Source organism: Mesoplodon mirus (genome assembly GCF_964341445.2).
Source record: "Mesoplodon mirus genome assembly, chromosome: 14".
In the NCBI taxonomy this organism is placed as follows: domain Eukaryota; kingdom Metazoa; phylum Chordata; class Mammalia; order Artiodactyla; family Ziphiidae; genus Mesoplodon; species Mesoplodon mirus.
In genome coordinates this window covers 36,665,284-36,679,048 of record NC_138990.1, presented here as the reverse complement: position 1 = coordinate 36,679,048, position 13,765 = coordinate 36,665,284, and the positions used below count along the sequence as shown (strand labels likewise).

The 13,765-nt window shown below is 45.7% G+C and overlaps 1 protein-coding gene across 1 annotated transcript in view; it reads left to right on the top strand.

Annotated features, from left to right (window-relative positions):
- The window catches only part of CYRIA (CYFIP related Rac1 interactor A), a 108,988-nt gene that overhangs the window by 42,581 nt on the left and 52,642 nt on the right, over positions 1-13,765 (top strand). Inside the window, exon 2 of the mRNA XM_082641881.1 lies at positions 7,943-8,094. The gene's annotated coding sequence lies outside the window, so the exon portion shown is untranslated. The remainder of the gene's footprint in view (positions 1-7,942; positions 8,095-13,765) is intronic.

Below are 13,765 nucleotides of genomic sequence, written 5' to 3'. Positions count from 1 at the left end.
GGGATCAATCCAAGAAGAGGATATAACAATTGTAGATATTTATGCACCCAACAGAGGAGCACCTCAATACATAACGCAAATGCTAACAGCCATAAAAGGGGAAATCAACAGTAACACAGTCATAGTAGGGAACTTTTAACACCCCACTTTCACCAATGGATAGATCATCCAAAATGAAAGTAAATAAGGAAACACAGGCTTTAAATGATACATTAAACAAGATGGACTTAATTGATATTTATAGGACATTCCATCCAAAAACAACAGAATACACTTTCTTCTCAAGTGCTCATGGAACATTCTCCAGGAGAGGTCATATCTTGGGTCACAAATCAAGCCTTGGTAAATTTAAGAAAATTGAAATCGTATCAAGTGTCTTTTCCGACCACAATGCTATGAGACTAGATATCAATTATAGGAAAAAATCTGTAAAAAATACAAACACATGGAGGCTAAACAACACACTACTTAATAACCAACAGATCACTGAAGAAATCAAAGAGGAAATCAAAAAATACGTAGAAACAAATGACAATGAAAACATGATGACCCGAAACCTATGGTATGCAGCAGAAGCAGTTCTAAGAGGGAAGTTTATAGCAATACAATCCTACCTCAAGAAACAAGAAACATCTCAAATAAACAACCTAATGTTACACCTAAAGCAATTAGAGAAAGAAGAACGAAAATACTCCAAAGTTAGCAGGAGGAAAGAAATCATAAAGATCAGATCAGAAGTAAATGAAAAAGAAATGAAGGAAATGATAGCAAAGATCAATAAAAGTATAAGGTGGTTCTTTGAGAAGATAAGCAAAATTGATAAACCATTAGCCAGACTCATCAAGAAAAAAAGGGAAAAGACTCAAATCAATAGAATTAGAAATGAAAAAGGAGAAGTAGCAACTGACATGCAGAAATACAAAGGATCATGAGAGATTATTACAAGCAACTATATGCAAATAAAATGGACAACCAGGAAGAAATGGTCAAATTCTTAGAAAAGTACAGCCTTCGGAGACTGAACTAGGAAGAAATAGAAAATATAAACAAACCAATCACAAGCACTGAAATTGAGACAGTGATTAAAAGTCTTCCACAAACAAAAGCCCAGGCAGGACCAGATGGTTTCACAGGCAAATCCTATCAAACATTTAGAGAAGAGCTAACACCTATCCTTCTCAAACTCTTCCAAACTATAGCAGAAGGAGGAACACTACCAAACTCATTCTGTGAGGCCACCATCACCCTGATACCAAAACCAGACAAAGATGTCACAAAGAAAGAAGACTACAGGCCAATATCACTGATGAACATAGATGCAAAAATCCTCAACAAAATACTAGCAAACAGAGTCCAACAGCACATTAAAAGGATCATACACCATGATCAAGTGGGTTTATCCCAGGAATGCAAGGATTCTTCAATATACACAAAACTATCAATGTGATAAACCTTATTAACAAATTGTAGGAGAAAAACCATATGATCATCTCAAAAGATGCAGAAAGGGCTTCCCTGGTGGCGCAGTGGTTGAGAATCTGCCTGCTAATGCAGGGGACATGAGTTCGAGCCCTGGGCTGGGAGGATCCCACATGCCGCAGAGCGACTGGGCCCGTGAGCCACGACTACTGAGCCTGCGTGTCTGGAGCCTGTGCTCCGCAACGAGAGGCCGCGATAGTGAGAGGCCCGCACACTGCGATGAAGAGTGGCCCCCGCTTGCCACAGCTAGAGAAAGCCCTCGCAGAGAAACGAAGACCCAACACAACAAAAATAAATAAATTAATAAACTCCTACCAAAAAAAAAAAAAAAGATGCAGAAAAAGCTTTTGACAAAATTCAGCACCCATTTATGATAAAAACCCTCCAGAAAGTAGGTATAGAGGAAACTTACCTCAACATAATAAAGGCCATATATGACAAACCCACAGCCAACATCATTCTCAATGGTGAAAGACTGAAACCATTTCCTCTAAGATCAGGAACAAGACAAGGTTGTCCACTCTCACCACTATTACTCAACATAGTTTTGGAAGTTTTAGCCACAGCAATCAGAAAAGATAAAGAAATAAAAGGAATCTGAATCAGAAAAGAAGTAAAGCTGTCACTGTTTGCAGATGACATGATTCTATACATAGAGAATTCTAAAGATGCTACCAGATAACTACTAGAGCTAATCAATGAAGTTGGTAAAGTAGCAGGATACAAAATTAATGCACAGTAATCTCTTGCATTTCTATACACTAATGATGAAAAATCTGAAAGAGAAATTAAGGAAACACTCCCATTTACCATTGCAACCAAAAGAATAAAATACCTAGGAATAAACCTACCTAAGGAGACAAAAGACCTGTATGCAGAAAAGTGTAAGACACTGATGAAAGAAATGAAAGATGATTCAAATAGATGGAGAGGAATACCATGTTCTTGGATTGGAAGAATCAACATTGTGAAAATGACTATACGACCCAAAGCAATCTACAGATTCAGTGCAATTCCCATCAAACTAGCAATGGCATTTTTCACAGAACTAGAACAAAAAATTGCACAATTTGTATGGAAACACAAAAGACCCCGAAAATAGCCAAATCAATCTTAAGAAAGAAAAACAGAGCTGGAGGAATCAGGCTACCAGACTTTAGACTATACTACAAAGCTACAGTAATCAAGACAGTATGGTACTGGCACAAAAACAGAAATATAGATCAGTGGAACAGGATAGAAAGCCCAGAGGTAAACGCATACACATATGGCCATCTTATTTTTGATAAAGGAGGCAAGAATATACAATGGAGAAAGGACAACCTCTTCAATAAGTGGTGCTGGGAAAACTGGACAGCTACATATAAAAGAATGAAATTAGAACACTCCCTGACACCATACACAAAAATAAACTAAAATGGATTAAAGACCTAAATGTAAGGCCAAACACTATAAAACTCTTAGAGGAGAGAACATAGGCAGAAAAGTCTATGACATAAATCACAGCAAGATCCTTTTTGACCCACCTCCTAGAGAAATGGAAATAAAAAAATAAAATAAACAAATTGGACCTAATGAAACTTAAAAGGTTTTGCACAGCAAAGGAAACCATAAACAAGACAAAAAGACAACCCTCAGAATGGGAGAAAATATTTGCAAGTGAAGCAACTGACAGAGGATTAATCTCCAAAATTTACAAGCAACTCATGCAGCTCAATATCAAGAAAACAAACAACCCAATCCAAAAATGGGCAGAAGACCTAAATAGACATTTCTCCAAAGAAGGTATACAGATTGCAAACAAACACATGAAAGGATGCTCAACATCACTAATTATTAGAGAAATGCAAATCAAAACTACAATGAGGTATCACCTCACACCGGTCAGAAAGGCCATCATCAAAAAATCTAGAAACAATAAATGCTGGAGAGGGTGTGGAGAAAAGGGAACCCTCTTGCACTGTTGGTGGGAATGTAAATTGATACAGCCACTCTGGAGAACAGTATGGAGGCTCCTTAAAAAACTAAAAATAGAACTACCATACAACCCAGCAATCCCACTACTGGGCATATACCCTGAGAAAACCATAATTCAAGAAGAGTCATGTACCACAGTGTTCACTGTGGCTCTATTTACAATAGCCAGGACATGGAAGCAACCTAAGTGTCCATTGACAGAGAAATGGATAAAGAAGATGTGGCACATATATACAATGGAATATTACTCAGCCATAAAAAGAAATGAAATTGAGTTATTTGTAGTGAGGTGGATGGACCTAGAGTCTGTCATACAGAGTGAAGTAAGTCAGAAAGAGAAAAACAAATACCGTATGCTAACACAGATTTATGGAATCTAAAAAAAAAAAGATGGTTCTGATGAGCCTTGGGGCAGGACAGGAATAAAGTTGCAGACGTAGAGAATGGACTTGAGGACACGGGGAGGGGGAAGGGTAGGCTGGGACGAAGTGAGAGAGTGGTATGGACATATATACACTACCAAATATAAAATAGATAGCTAGTGGGAAGCAGCTGCATAGTACTGGGAAATCAGCTTAGTGCTTTGTGTCCACCTAGAGGGGTGGGATAGGGAGGGTGGGAAGGAGACTCAAGAGGGAGGAGATATGGGGATGTATTTATATGTATAGCTGATTCACTTTGTTATGAAGAGAAACTAACACACCATAGTAAAGCAATTATACTCTAATAAAGATATTAAAAAACAAACAAAAAACCTACCCTTTTGTAATTCTTCTCGTTGGCCAGGGCTCCTGGTGCTGTGGGAGAGGCCGTAATGAGGTTCCCTGACTCGGGATAGGCCCCGCTGCTGGTTAACTTGGGGCTTGAACAAGCAGGCTCCCACCTGGGCTTAGATTCCGTGTCTGCTCAGCCTGGAGGGCAGGAGGGTGGTCTCCCAGGCCCTCCAGTCCCTTCACCATCTGTTTGCATCGCCTTCTCTCAGTTTGCCCCCCACCCAGCCCTGTCACTTCCAGAAGCATGCAAAAGCGGAAGACACACAGCTGTTGTCAGCCTCTCCCGTGAATGGGGGCATGGTGGGGGGGGGGTAAGGGGAGCACAGGAGGTAGTGAAAAGGTCACAGGTCACTGGACTGGAGGTCAGCAGATGGTTATTCTAGTTTCGGTTCTGTTGTGTGACCTGGGAGAAGTCATTTTGTGTCTCTAGATTTCAGCTTCCCCATTTTTAAAATGTGCTCATGACCCCATGCTTTGTCCCTCTCTTAAAATGACCAAAGAAGACAAGATGCTGAAAAGTGTTTTGCTGGCTGCCAGGTGTGCCGGAAGTGCCACCTCCTGACGGTCCCAGGTGGTGTCAGTCTCCTTCACGGAGCAGAGGGACGCTGGCAGCAGCTCTGGTCATTCATAAGCACTGGCGACGGAAGCGGACTTGTGGATATTGTGTGAGGTCGGGCTCCTGGTGGGGACCCAGACGGGGCTTGTAAGTGTCTTTCCCTACTCCATCTCTGTGCTCCCTGAGGGACCTCTGGCCTGTGAGTGACTCAGACAGGAAGCCACCAGCCATCTCTTCAAAAAGCTTGGAATCCTCTCAAAGATAGGCTTACTTTTTATTGCTCTGTGTTTATCTGGATGGTGGGGGGAGTAGTTTAGAGAGTCAAGGACAGATCCCTGGAGCGAGCTCCCCCATGGTAGGGTCTCCGTGATTGAATCAGTAAGATGAGAGGAGGTGGGACCTGCTGAGGGCTGGGTTAGGATCCAAGGTATCGAAATGCTGGTCCGTGGACCAGAGCCAGTTGGTGACATCAAACTCTCCAGAAGCTTGGCCCCTACCTCAGGTGGGGATGGTACTTTTTCCTTTTTAGCTTCTGCAGTTGCACATCCAGTTTGGGGAACCACTGGGGTGGGTGGAATGGGTGTCTGAGGGCTTGCCTGTTGGGGGCTCTGTGTTCCCTGCCCACCTTCTAGTAGCCATTGGGAAACTGTAGAGTATTATTAGCGTTGGTATCGCAGTGTGATTGTGTTATTTGTAGCGTTGTCTATTTGTGTGGTTGTTCAGCTTGCCAGGTGACTGCCAGGCTTCATGATGAACACTGGGAGTTGGGGAACTTTTGTAGCGTCTATAATTAAGTAGAGTGGACAACATTGTGGGGAAAGATTCTGGAAGTATCTTATTAGAGCCATGGTCTGGAGGAGACTCAGCGTTCTGCTGGCCCGACCCTCTTAGTTTTGCGGTAGAAGAGAGCGGGGTTCTTCCTGGCCCACTGGGGGAATCAAGTCCTAATCAAATACACTGAAAATGGGTTATAATTTTGAGGGCATTTGAGAAGGAAAGCGGTGGGGATGGGATGGCGCCCCTGCTGCCTGATCACCTCGAAAGCTTTTCTTGTTTCCAGGTCCTTCTGTGACTCATCTGGCCTCAGCTACAGCCAAGAGGTCAGAGAGGTCGTCTCACCTGGGGATTCTTCTTTAGAAATTCACCTTCTCCAGTGTCTACACTCAGGTGCCCCTGGGAAACAGCACCTGTGGCAGGCACCCTTTTCCTCAGGCTGTGCTCTGATGGGAATTCACAGACACAACCCCAGATTCAGAGGAAACAAACTCCTCTCCGCCACGGTGACCTGGTTTCCCAAAATGCAGGGCTCAGAAATCACTTTCTCATCAGGCTAAAGTCGCTGTGTTTTCTCTATTATTTCCTTCCCTTCCCCCCAACTTCCTGTTTTCTCTTCCTCTTTTCTCCATCCCCACCCCATCTCTCCAGCCCTGTCCCAGAACAGGAACAGAGGCCGAGCGTTGATCATCACGATTTCCTGACGGGCCCTCTGGTTGCTCAGAGCCAGGGCCGGCCTGGCTTCTCTGGGGCACATGAGCCCTGGCTGGCAGCATACAGGAAGCCAGGACCTTTAGAGCCTCCTGCCTGAATGAGAATCTAATGAGAATAACCCTTCACATCCTTTCAACGTTAACAGCTGCCAAAGAACTTTCTCCTGCCTTCCAGCTAACACACTGGAAAAATAAGACAACTCCTAGTGTTTTGGCCTAATAGCTCTAGTCCAGTTTAGATGGACAAAACATCGATTTGGGAGTTAGATATGAGTTCATGCCTGGTTCTGCACCGAATTCTCTTTATGACTCTTCAGGGCATTCTAGTTCTCTCTAGCTCGGTTCCCAAACCCTTTGGAAAAATGGAGTTCCTGGTACCTTTAGCAGAATTTTTGAGGACAAATGAGGAAAATGTAAGATTCACCTGATGTGCCTGTTAGATATTATTTGGTTAACAAATGTGAGATCCCTTCTTTTGTTTTGGTTTTTGGCCCAGAGGAGTGGCTGTTGAAATGTTCGGTGTTCAGAAAAATCACATAATAAAACAACAAGGTCCTACTGTGTAGCTCAGGGAACTATATTCAATATCCTGTAATAAACTATAATGGAAAAGAATCTGAAAAAGAACATATGTGTGTGTGTGTGTGTATGTATAACTGAATCACTTTGCTGTACACCAGAAAGTAATACAACATTATAAATCAACTAGACTTTAATAGAAAAAAAAAAGAAAAATCACATAATAAATGATACTCATGGGAGGAAAATCCATGTCTGTTCCTGTGTTTTCCTGAAACATGGAGAGAGAGACAAACAGACAGACAGAAAGAGACAGAGAGATAGAGACAGAGACAGAGAGAGACCAGGAGACCTAGAGGCTGGGTGCACATACATCTATCATTAAAAACCCAAGTCCACCCACTGCTGTACCCACAGGTCCCACTGTTCCATAACAGTATTTTTCTAATGAGAAAAAGGGAGAATCCTCCCAACGCCATGCCTGAGGTGGACTGTTTTACTCAGTTAGCTCCCAGGAGTAAAACTACAAAAACAGCAATGTGGAAAAAAGTGCCACCTCTCGATTTGAAAATCCATTAAATAAAAGAAAAGGCTTCTATTCAGGGTCAGTGACCACTTGTTTGAGAAGTCAGCCCAATCATGTGGCTGCTTTTTTAAAAAATTCCAGAGACCGGAGAGTCAGAGACACATTCTAATCTGGAATCTCATCCCGAGCGGCTAAACCCTTGAATGAAGCTCTTTTCTTCTCTGAGCCTCAGTTTCCTCAACTACAGAAGCATTAGACAAGGTTATTGCATTTCTTCCAGCCCTAGTCATCTGTGATTCTGGGACTCTCTCTGCTCTCCTTAAAATAATGTATTATGGGGCTTCCCTGGTGGCGCAGTGGTTGAGAGTCTGCCTGCCGATGCCAGGGACACGGGTTTGTGCCCCGGTCCGGGAAGATCCCACATGCCGCGGAGCAACTGGGCCCGTGAGCCATGGCCGCTGAGCCTGCGCGTCTGGAGCCTGTGCTCCGCAACGGGAGAGGCCAAAACAGTGAGAGGCCCGCGTACCGAAAAAAAAAAAAAAAAAAGAAAAAAGAATGCATTATGATGAGAGGAGAAGAGGAAACGGGCTCTCCTAGTAACGTCACTTGCATTCCCTGTCTGCAGGATATCACTCACCAAGGACAGAGAAGCCACAGGACCCTCGGGGACCACAGCCCTGAGTTAGGGAGCCAGACTTGTGTTGGCCAAACAGCTGCTCATCTGATTCGTTCCCTCAGCCTGGATTGGTGAATCTGAGTCACAAGGGAGATCTCCAGGTAAGAATCGACTGTCTTTGCTTATAGCCAGCAGCACGGTGATGACCAGCATTGTAGTGCAGAGAATCTGTGATATGCAGGCTTACAGGACACCTGGAAGTATTGAGGATGGTCCTTCCACCAGATTTGTCATCTCTGATCGGAAGCCGTGCTTCCTAACACCACATACGTGTACAAGGAAAAACACCAAAAAAACCCAAAAAAAACAAGGACATAATGAAGAATGGATGTGCACTTCAAAGTAGCTGTAATTTTGAAGTGCTTAAATGTCCCTGGGTTCTATAACTGCATTCTGAGTGGGAGCTGTTGCTATCTTGAGTCTTTTTAGTGTTTAGGCAGGAAACAGAGTCTCTTGCAACTGCATGCAGGGGGTGAGCAGATTAGAGCTGTTGCTGGAGGTCGCTTTGTCCCTGCAGAATGCATTTGAGGGCTTCTTTCTGGCCATCCAGGTTGAGACCAGCAGGGAGAGAAGTAGCCCACCTGGCATGGAATTTAGGTCTCATGCCGGAAGTCTGGCTGGCATCTCACTTGCTATCACATTTTTAGAGGTAAATGCAGCTGAATTTAGAGGTAAACTCGGCACTGCAGTGCACCAGCCTCAGATCACCCCTCCCCTTGCCCTCTTCCCTCACCGCCAGCACGTGGGTTTTCTCCCTCTTTCACCTTCTCCCAGTTATGGGCACTTTTCTTCTTATCTGGAAGGAGAGGGCCACACCTACTTGAACTTCATCATTGAACTTGGACCTGACAGGGGCTGACATCCCTCTCCAATGACTCAAGGTCTGCTGATTTCAGCTCCTTGGACTTTGTTGTATTAGCACATCTCCTTTCAGCTGGCCCAGGGCACCCACACATCCAAGGTCAGGAGTCACGAAGGAGGTGACAGTACACTGAGATGATCTCACACCTGTTACTCTTTCAGCGGTTGCTGCTGTTACCTTCTGCTGTCCTCTCCTAAAGCTCTTCTTTTGCATTCAGATATCCTGATTTTCCCTCAAAACTAAAACCAGAGGCATTTCATAAAGCTGAGAAGGTAAGACCAGGTGATTTCTCAGGTATTTTCCAATTCTGAGTTCCTGGGATTATTTTATCCCAGACTTGGTCCTTATACCAGGTTCTCATTCTTGGGGGGAACAGATTTATCTTGTGCTCCCTTCCTTTCTTCCTCTTACGGTTTCTTTCCCCAGAGGGGTCCCTGAGCCGTAGCGTACTTCAGAGGAAGGAGAAGAGCTTTTGAAATGAGACAGACCTGACTTCAAATCTCAGTTCTGCTATTTATTGGTTGAGTGATTTTGCCTAGATCGTTGTAAATTCCTGAGCTTCTGTTTCCCCATCCGTAAGATGGGGACAGTCCTCCCTGTGTGGGAGGCTTGTGGTGAGGCTCAAAGGACACGGTAATGCATTAGCATAGTCTCTTGCTTCTAGTAAACCTCAAAAAATGTCAGCTTAATCAGAGGTATTTCAGTACAGCTTTGAGCCCTCATTGGGTTGCATCTGAACCTGTGCCTAAAGTCTAGGGACAGATCTTGTCTATACACACAGTTAAAGAAGCCCAGAGCTGTTAATCTTTTTTTTCTTTCTTTTTTTTTTTTTTTTTTTTTGCGGTACGCGGGCCTCTCACTGCTGTGGCCTCTCCCGTTGCGGAGCACAGGAGCCGGACGCGCAGGCTCAGCAGCCATGGCTCACGGGCCCAGCCGCTCCGCGGCATGCGGGATCTTCCCGGACCGGGGCACGAACCCGTGTCCCCTGCATCGGCAGGCGGACCCTCAACCACTGCGCCACCAGGGAAGCCCAGAGCTGTTAATCTTGATTTCAGAGTTCCTCTTCAATAGCGGCCCGCCCTCACCTCGCCTTGGCCAGATCGCCCTCTGTGGTTCGGCCATTTGAAGGTTTGCCCTGTTACGTCCAACCTCAGGTCTCACCCACCTCCGGCCTGTTGAGTCCATCCTTTGTCCCATCGGATAGTAGCTGAAAACTAACCCACCCCCAGCAGCTTTTTCACTTCAAACCAGCGTCTTCCAAGACCCAGAGAAATGTCCTCACAGGTGGAGCCAGCTGACTCGGGAGCAGGTGTCCTGGCCCCTCAGCGAGGCAGTTAAGTTTCAAGCACGTGTTCGTCCAGGCCCACAGCACTGGCTTTCTTCCTTGACTGTGGACTGTTAGCTCTTGTGGGGCATTCATTTATCCAGCCATCCGTGCATTCCACAAATATGTATGGAGCATGTCCTACGCAGCAGGGGTATTCTTGGTGTTAGGGACCCACACAAAACAAAACAAAACAAAACAAAAAACAAACAAAATTCCTGTTCTCTTCAAGCTTGCATTCTAGTGGGATCAGGGGAGTGTCAATAAATAAATAAGCATATATTATACCAGGTAGTATTAAGTGTTATGGAAAAAATAAAGCGAAAATAATGATAATAAAGCCAAGCCAGAGTGAGAGGAAGTTGGGGAAGAGGCATTGCTGTCTTAGGCAGGATACCAGGGAAGGCCCCCCTGATTAGGTGTCATTGGAGCAGGACCCGAACAAAGGGAGGGAGGGAGGCTTGAAGGAAAAAGGGAACAAAGGCTCTCAGGTGGGGATGTTCTTGGGCTTCAAGGCACTGCAAGTGGCCAAGAGGATTGGAGCAGAAGGAACGAGGGACAGTGGGAGGAGGTGAGGGCAGAGAGGAGTGGTCAGATTGCGCAGGCCTCACAAGCCACCCCGAAGACTTGGGCTTTTATGTTCTGGTTGGCTTTTCCAGAGAATCCTGTACCCTTCCTCCCTCCTCCCCAGAGAGTCTCAAAGGCTTCATCCCTAAAACATCCTGAAATAGAAATAAAGACGGATGTTCGTGCCCAGTAGAGTATTTGCGATTCATTCCAAAACCCGTATTGGATACTAGGTACCGACACTCTGGAGGTAAATGAGACTTGGCCGCCCTGTCCTAGGAGCCCGTGGCCCGGCACTGGTTCAAGGCTGCTTGGAGAAGATGCATCGATAAATCAGGCCCAAGTGAGCAGTTGTCCTAATTTGGTCATTGTGGTACCAACTGGCTAGAGTAGGAATTTCCCCTGGGACCTCCCACAGGTCACTGGTACCAATTCTCTTGGAATTCATCCACCTAGACTATTGGCAAGTCTGGCCTTCTGGGTAGAGGGGGGACCAATCCATTCAGCGAACATGTGAGTGCCTCTTCTGTGTCAGCGCCAGTGCTAGACACCGGGGAAAAGGATGCTGAGATTCAGCTCCTGCCCTCAAGTTGTTTATGATTTCACTAGGAGGCCTGCTAGTGACTAGACAGCACCCCAGTTATCAGTGTTCTGATCAGAGTGGGTGTGAGGGACCAAGAGGTGGGGCGCTTGAGCTAGTGAACTCCCCGTCCTTGGAAGCATGTGAGCAGAGTGAGGGGCAGAGCTGGGGAAGCTTCCTGGGGACACGCTGTCTCCACTCTGTCCTAGAGTTGAGGGCTGGTCTGCTAGGTGAATATCGGGGAGGGTGAGAAGCTTCAGGGAAGGTCTCCAGGTAGAGGAGAAGCATACACGAGGGCTGCCTCTTGGAGGGACTGTGGCACTGTCACTCGCTGTGGCTGTGCAGGTGAGGTGAGGTGAGTCTGAGAGAGAGGGACTCACTCAGAGACAGAAGCTAGGAGGATTAACCAGGAGACCTTGAATGTCGAGCTGAGAGGGTTGAATCCATTCTGAGGACAGCTCAGAGCTGGTTACAGAGCTTTAAGCAAAGATGGATGGTCTGATAAAGTTGCAGTCTTACAAAGCAAAGGGCCGAATTTTATTTGACCCCCTGTTCTCTAAAGTGCATATTTTATATCTACTACTTGTAATATTATAGGATAACAGTTTCCTCAGCTGTAAAATGGGTTCATACAGATCAGCCGAATGGGAGGTTGTGAGGGTAGATACATGGCCTGTCCACCCCCAGGGCCCTGGGTAGTGGTAAGTGCTGAGAGCACGTCACGTGCATCTTGTTGCACAAATTGCTGGTGAATGGTTAGAACAGGAGACTTTTTTCTGATGAGAGGAAGTGGCTGGCAACAGTCCATGCTATTCTAGTAGAAATTATGGCATTTAGATCTTGATCTGTTTTTTTTCTGGTCAGAAAGCAAATACCCACTTCTGAAACCCTCTCTCTGTTGAACACTAAAATACGAGTGTTCTCTTTAAAAATGTGCACATTCATTAAACAGATAAGACCTGAGCCCTCACCATGCCCCAGACACTGTGCTAGGCCTGGAAGCATCAAGACAAATCAAGCCCAGTCAGCCTCTCGAGGAGTTCATAAGCTCATGACGAAGACAGAGGAACCAACAGTCATGGGAGCAGGTGGTGGGCAAGAGCCCCAGCATGAACAACGCGATGTGGGTGCAGAGAGGGAGCCTGCCCTGTGCCCAGGCAAGTCAGGGAAGGCGTCCAACAGGGGCCATGTGAGCTGGGCACGAAAGGATGAGTAGGAGTTGGGTTCTGGGAGAGGATACAGAACAACACTCTCATAAACTCAGTTCTCTGTGATGGTGGTGGGGAGGAAATAGCCAGAGGCGGCGTCATGCACAGATAATGCCTCAGCTCTGCTTTTAAAAGTCCGTTAGTCGCCATCCTCCCACCTCGTTCCCAACAGTGACTGAAAATAATCAAATTGACTAATTTGAGTTCATCTCTCCTCTGACGCTGTGGAGGTGTTAGTGAGCAGAACAGGATAAGGGCTGGGGGGCCAGAAAAGAAGGAGAAAGAGGAGAAGGAGGAATCCATTTCCATCATCCAGAAACACTGACTGAACAGCATAGCTGTCTGGTGGCAAAATTCAACTTTACAGAGACCTGGGTCTGCTTCTTCGCAGTGAAAACTGCAAGAGATTTTTAAAACTGTATGTGTCCTTCTATCTTTCTCTTAGAAAAAATATATATAGGTGTGTATATATCTATATATATCTATATTTATGTTATGTATATGCACATTCCCATGTGTATATGTGCATGATATATATGTAAGTGCATATATACATGTATATGCCCATTTATGTTATATAGAATTTATTCTAACCTAGCACAGAGCCTGGTGCCCATGACCTCCAGTCACACTTGCTGGTTGGAGATGGATGTGTGGTTTAGAACTGACCTTGCTGACCTGCACACGTCCCCAGATGTGCCAGAGTCTCTAAAGGTCATGGCCTTGGATGCTCCCAGGCACAGCAGGAGGGAGCCTCGGTGTCGGCTACAGAAGAGGAGACTGCAGCTCAGAATGACGAAGCGTCTTGCCCAAGGCCCACAGCTCTGAGGCGGTCAGGATTCAAACCCTCTTCTAACTGTCCCTCTTCCACTGTATGTGCTATGCGTCACCCTATCTATAAATAGGTGAAGCTCCCAGTCAACCAAGGAGGAGATTCTACAACTAAGACTTGCCCTTGGAAGGGTCCCTCAACTAGGGCTTCAAACCGCAGAGCTGGGAGGACTAGTGGCAACTCACCAGAGTCAGGGATGCACGTGTCCGGAAACCCTCTGTGGATCCTCCCAGCACCGGCAAACACTCTGCACGTCGGTCTGCAGGGGAGGGAGAAGGGAGGGAGGGAGGGAGGGAAGGAGGGAATGACTGGCATCGGGGTTAACTTGGGTTCTAGTCCAGGCCCGGCACTGACTCACCTTTGACCTTGGACACCCCTTCCCTTCTCCATCATCACTAG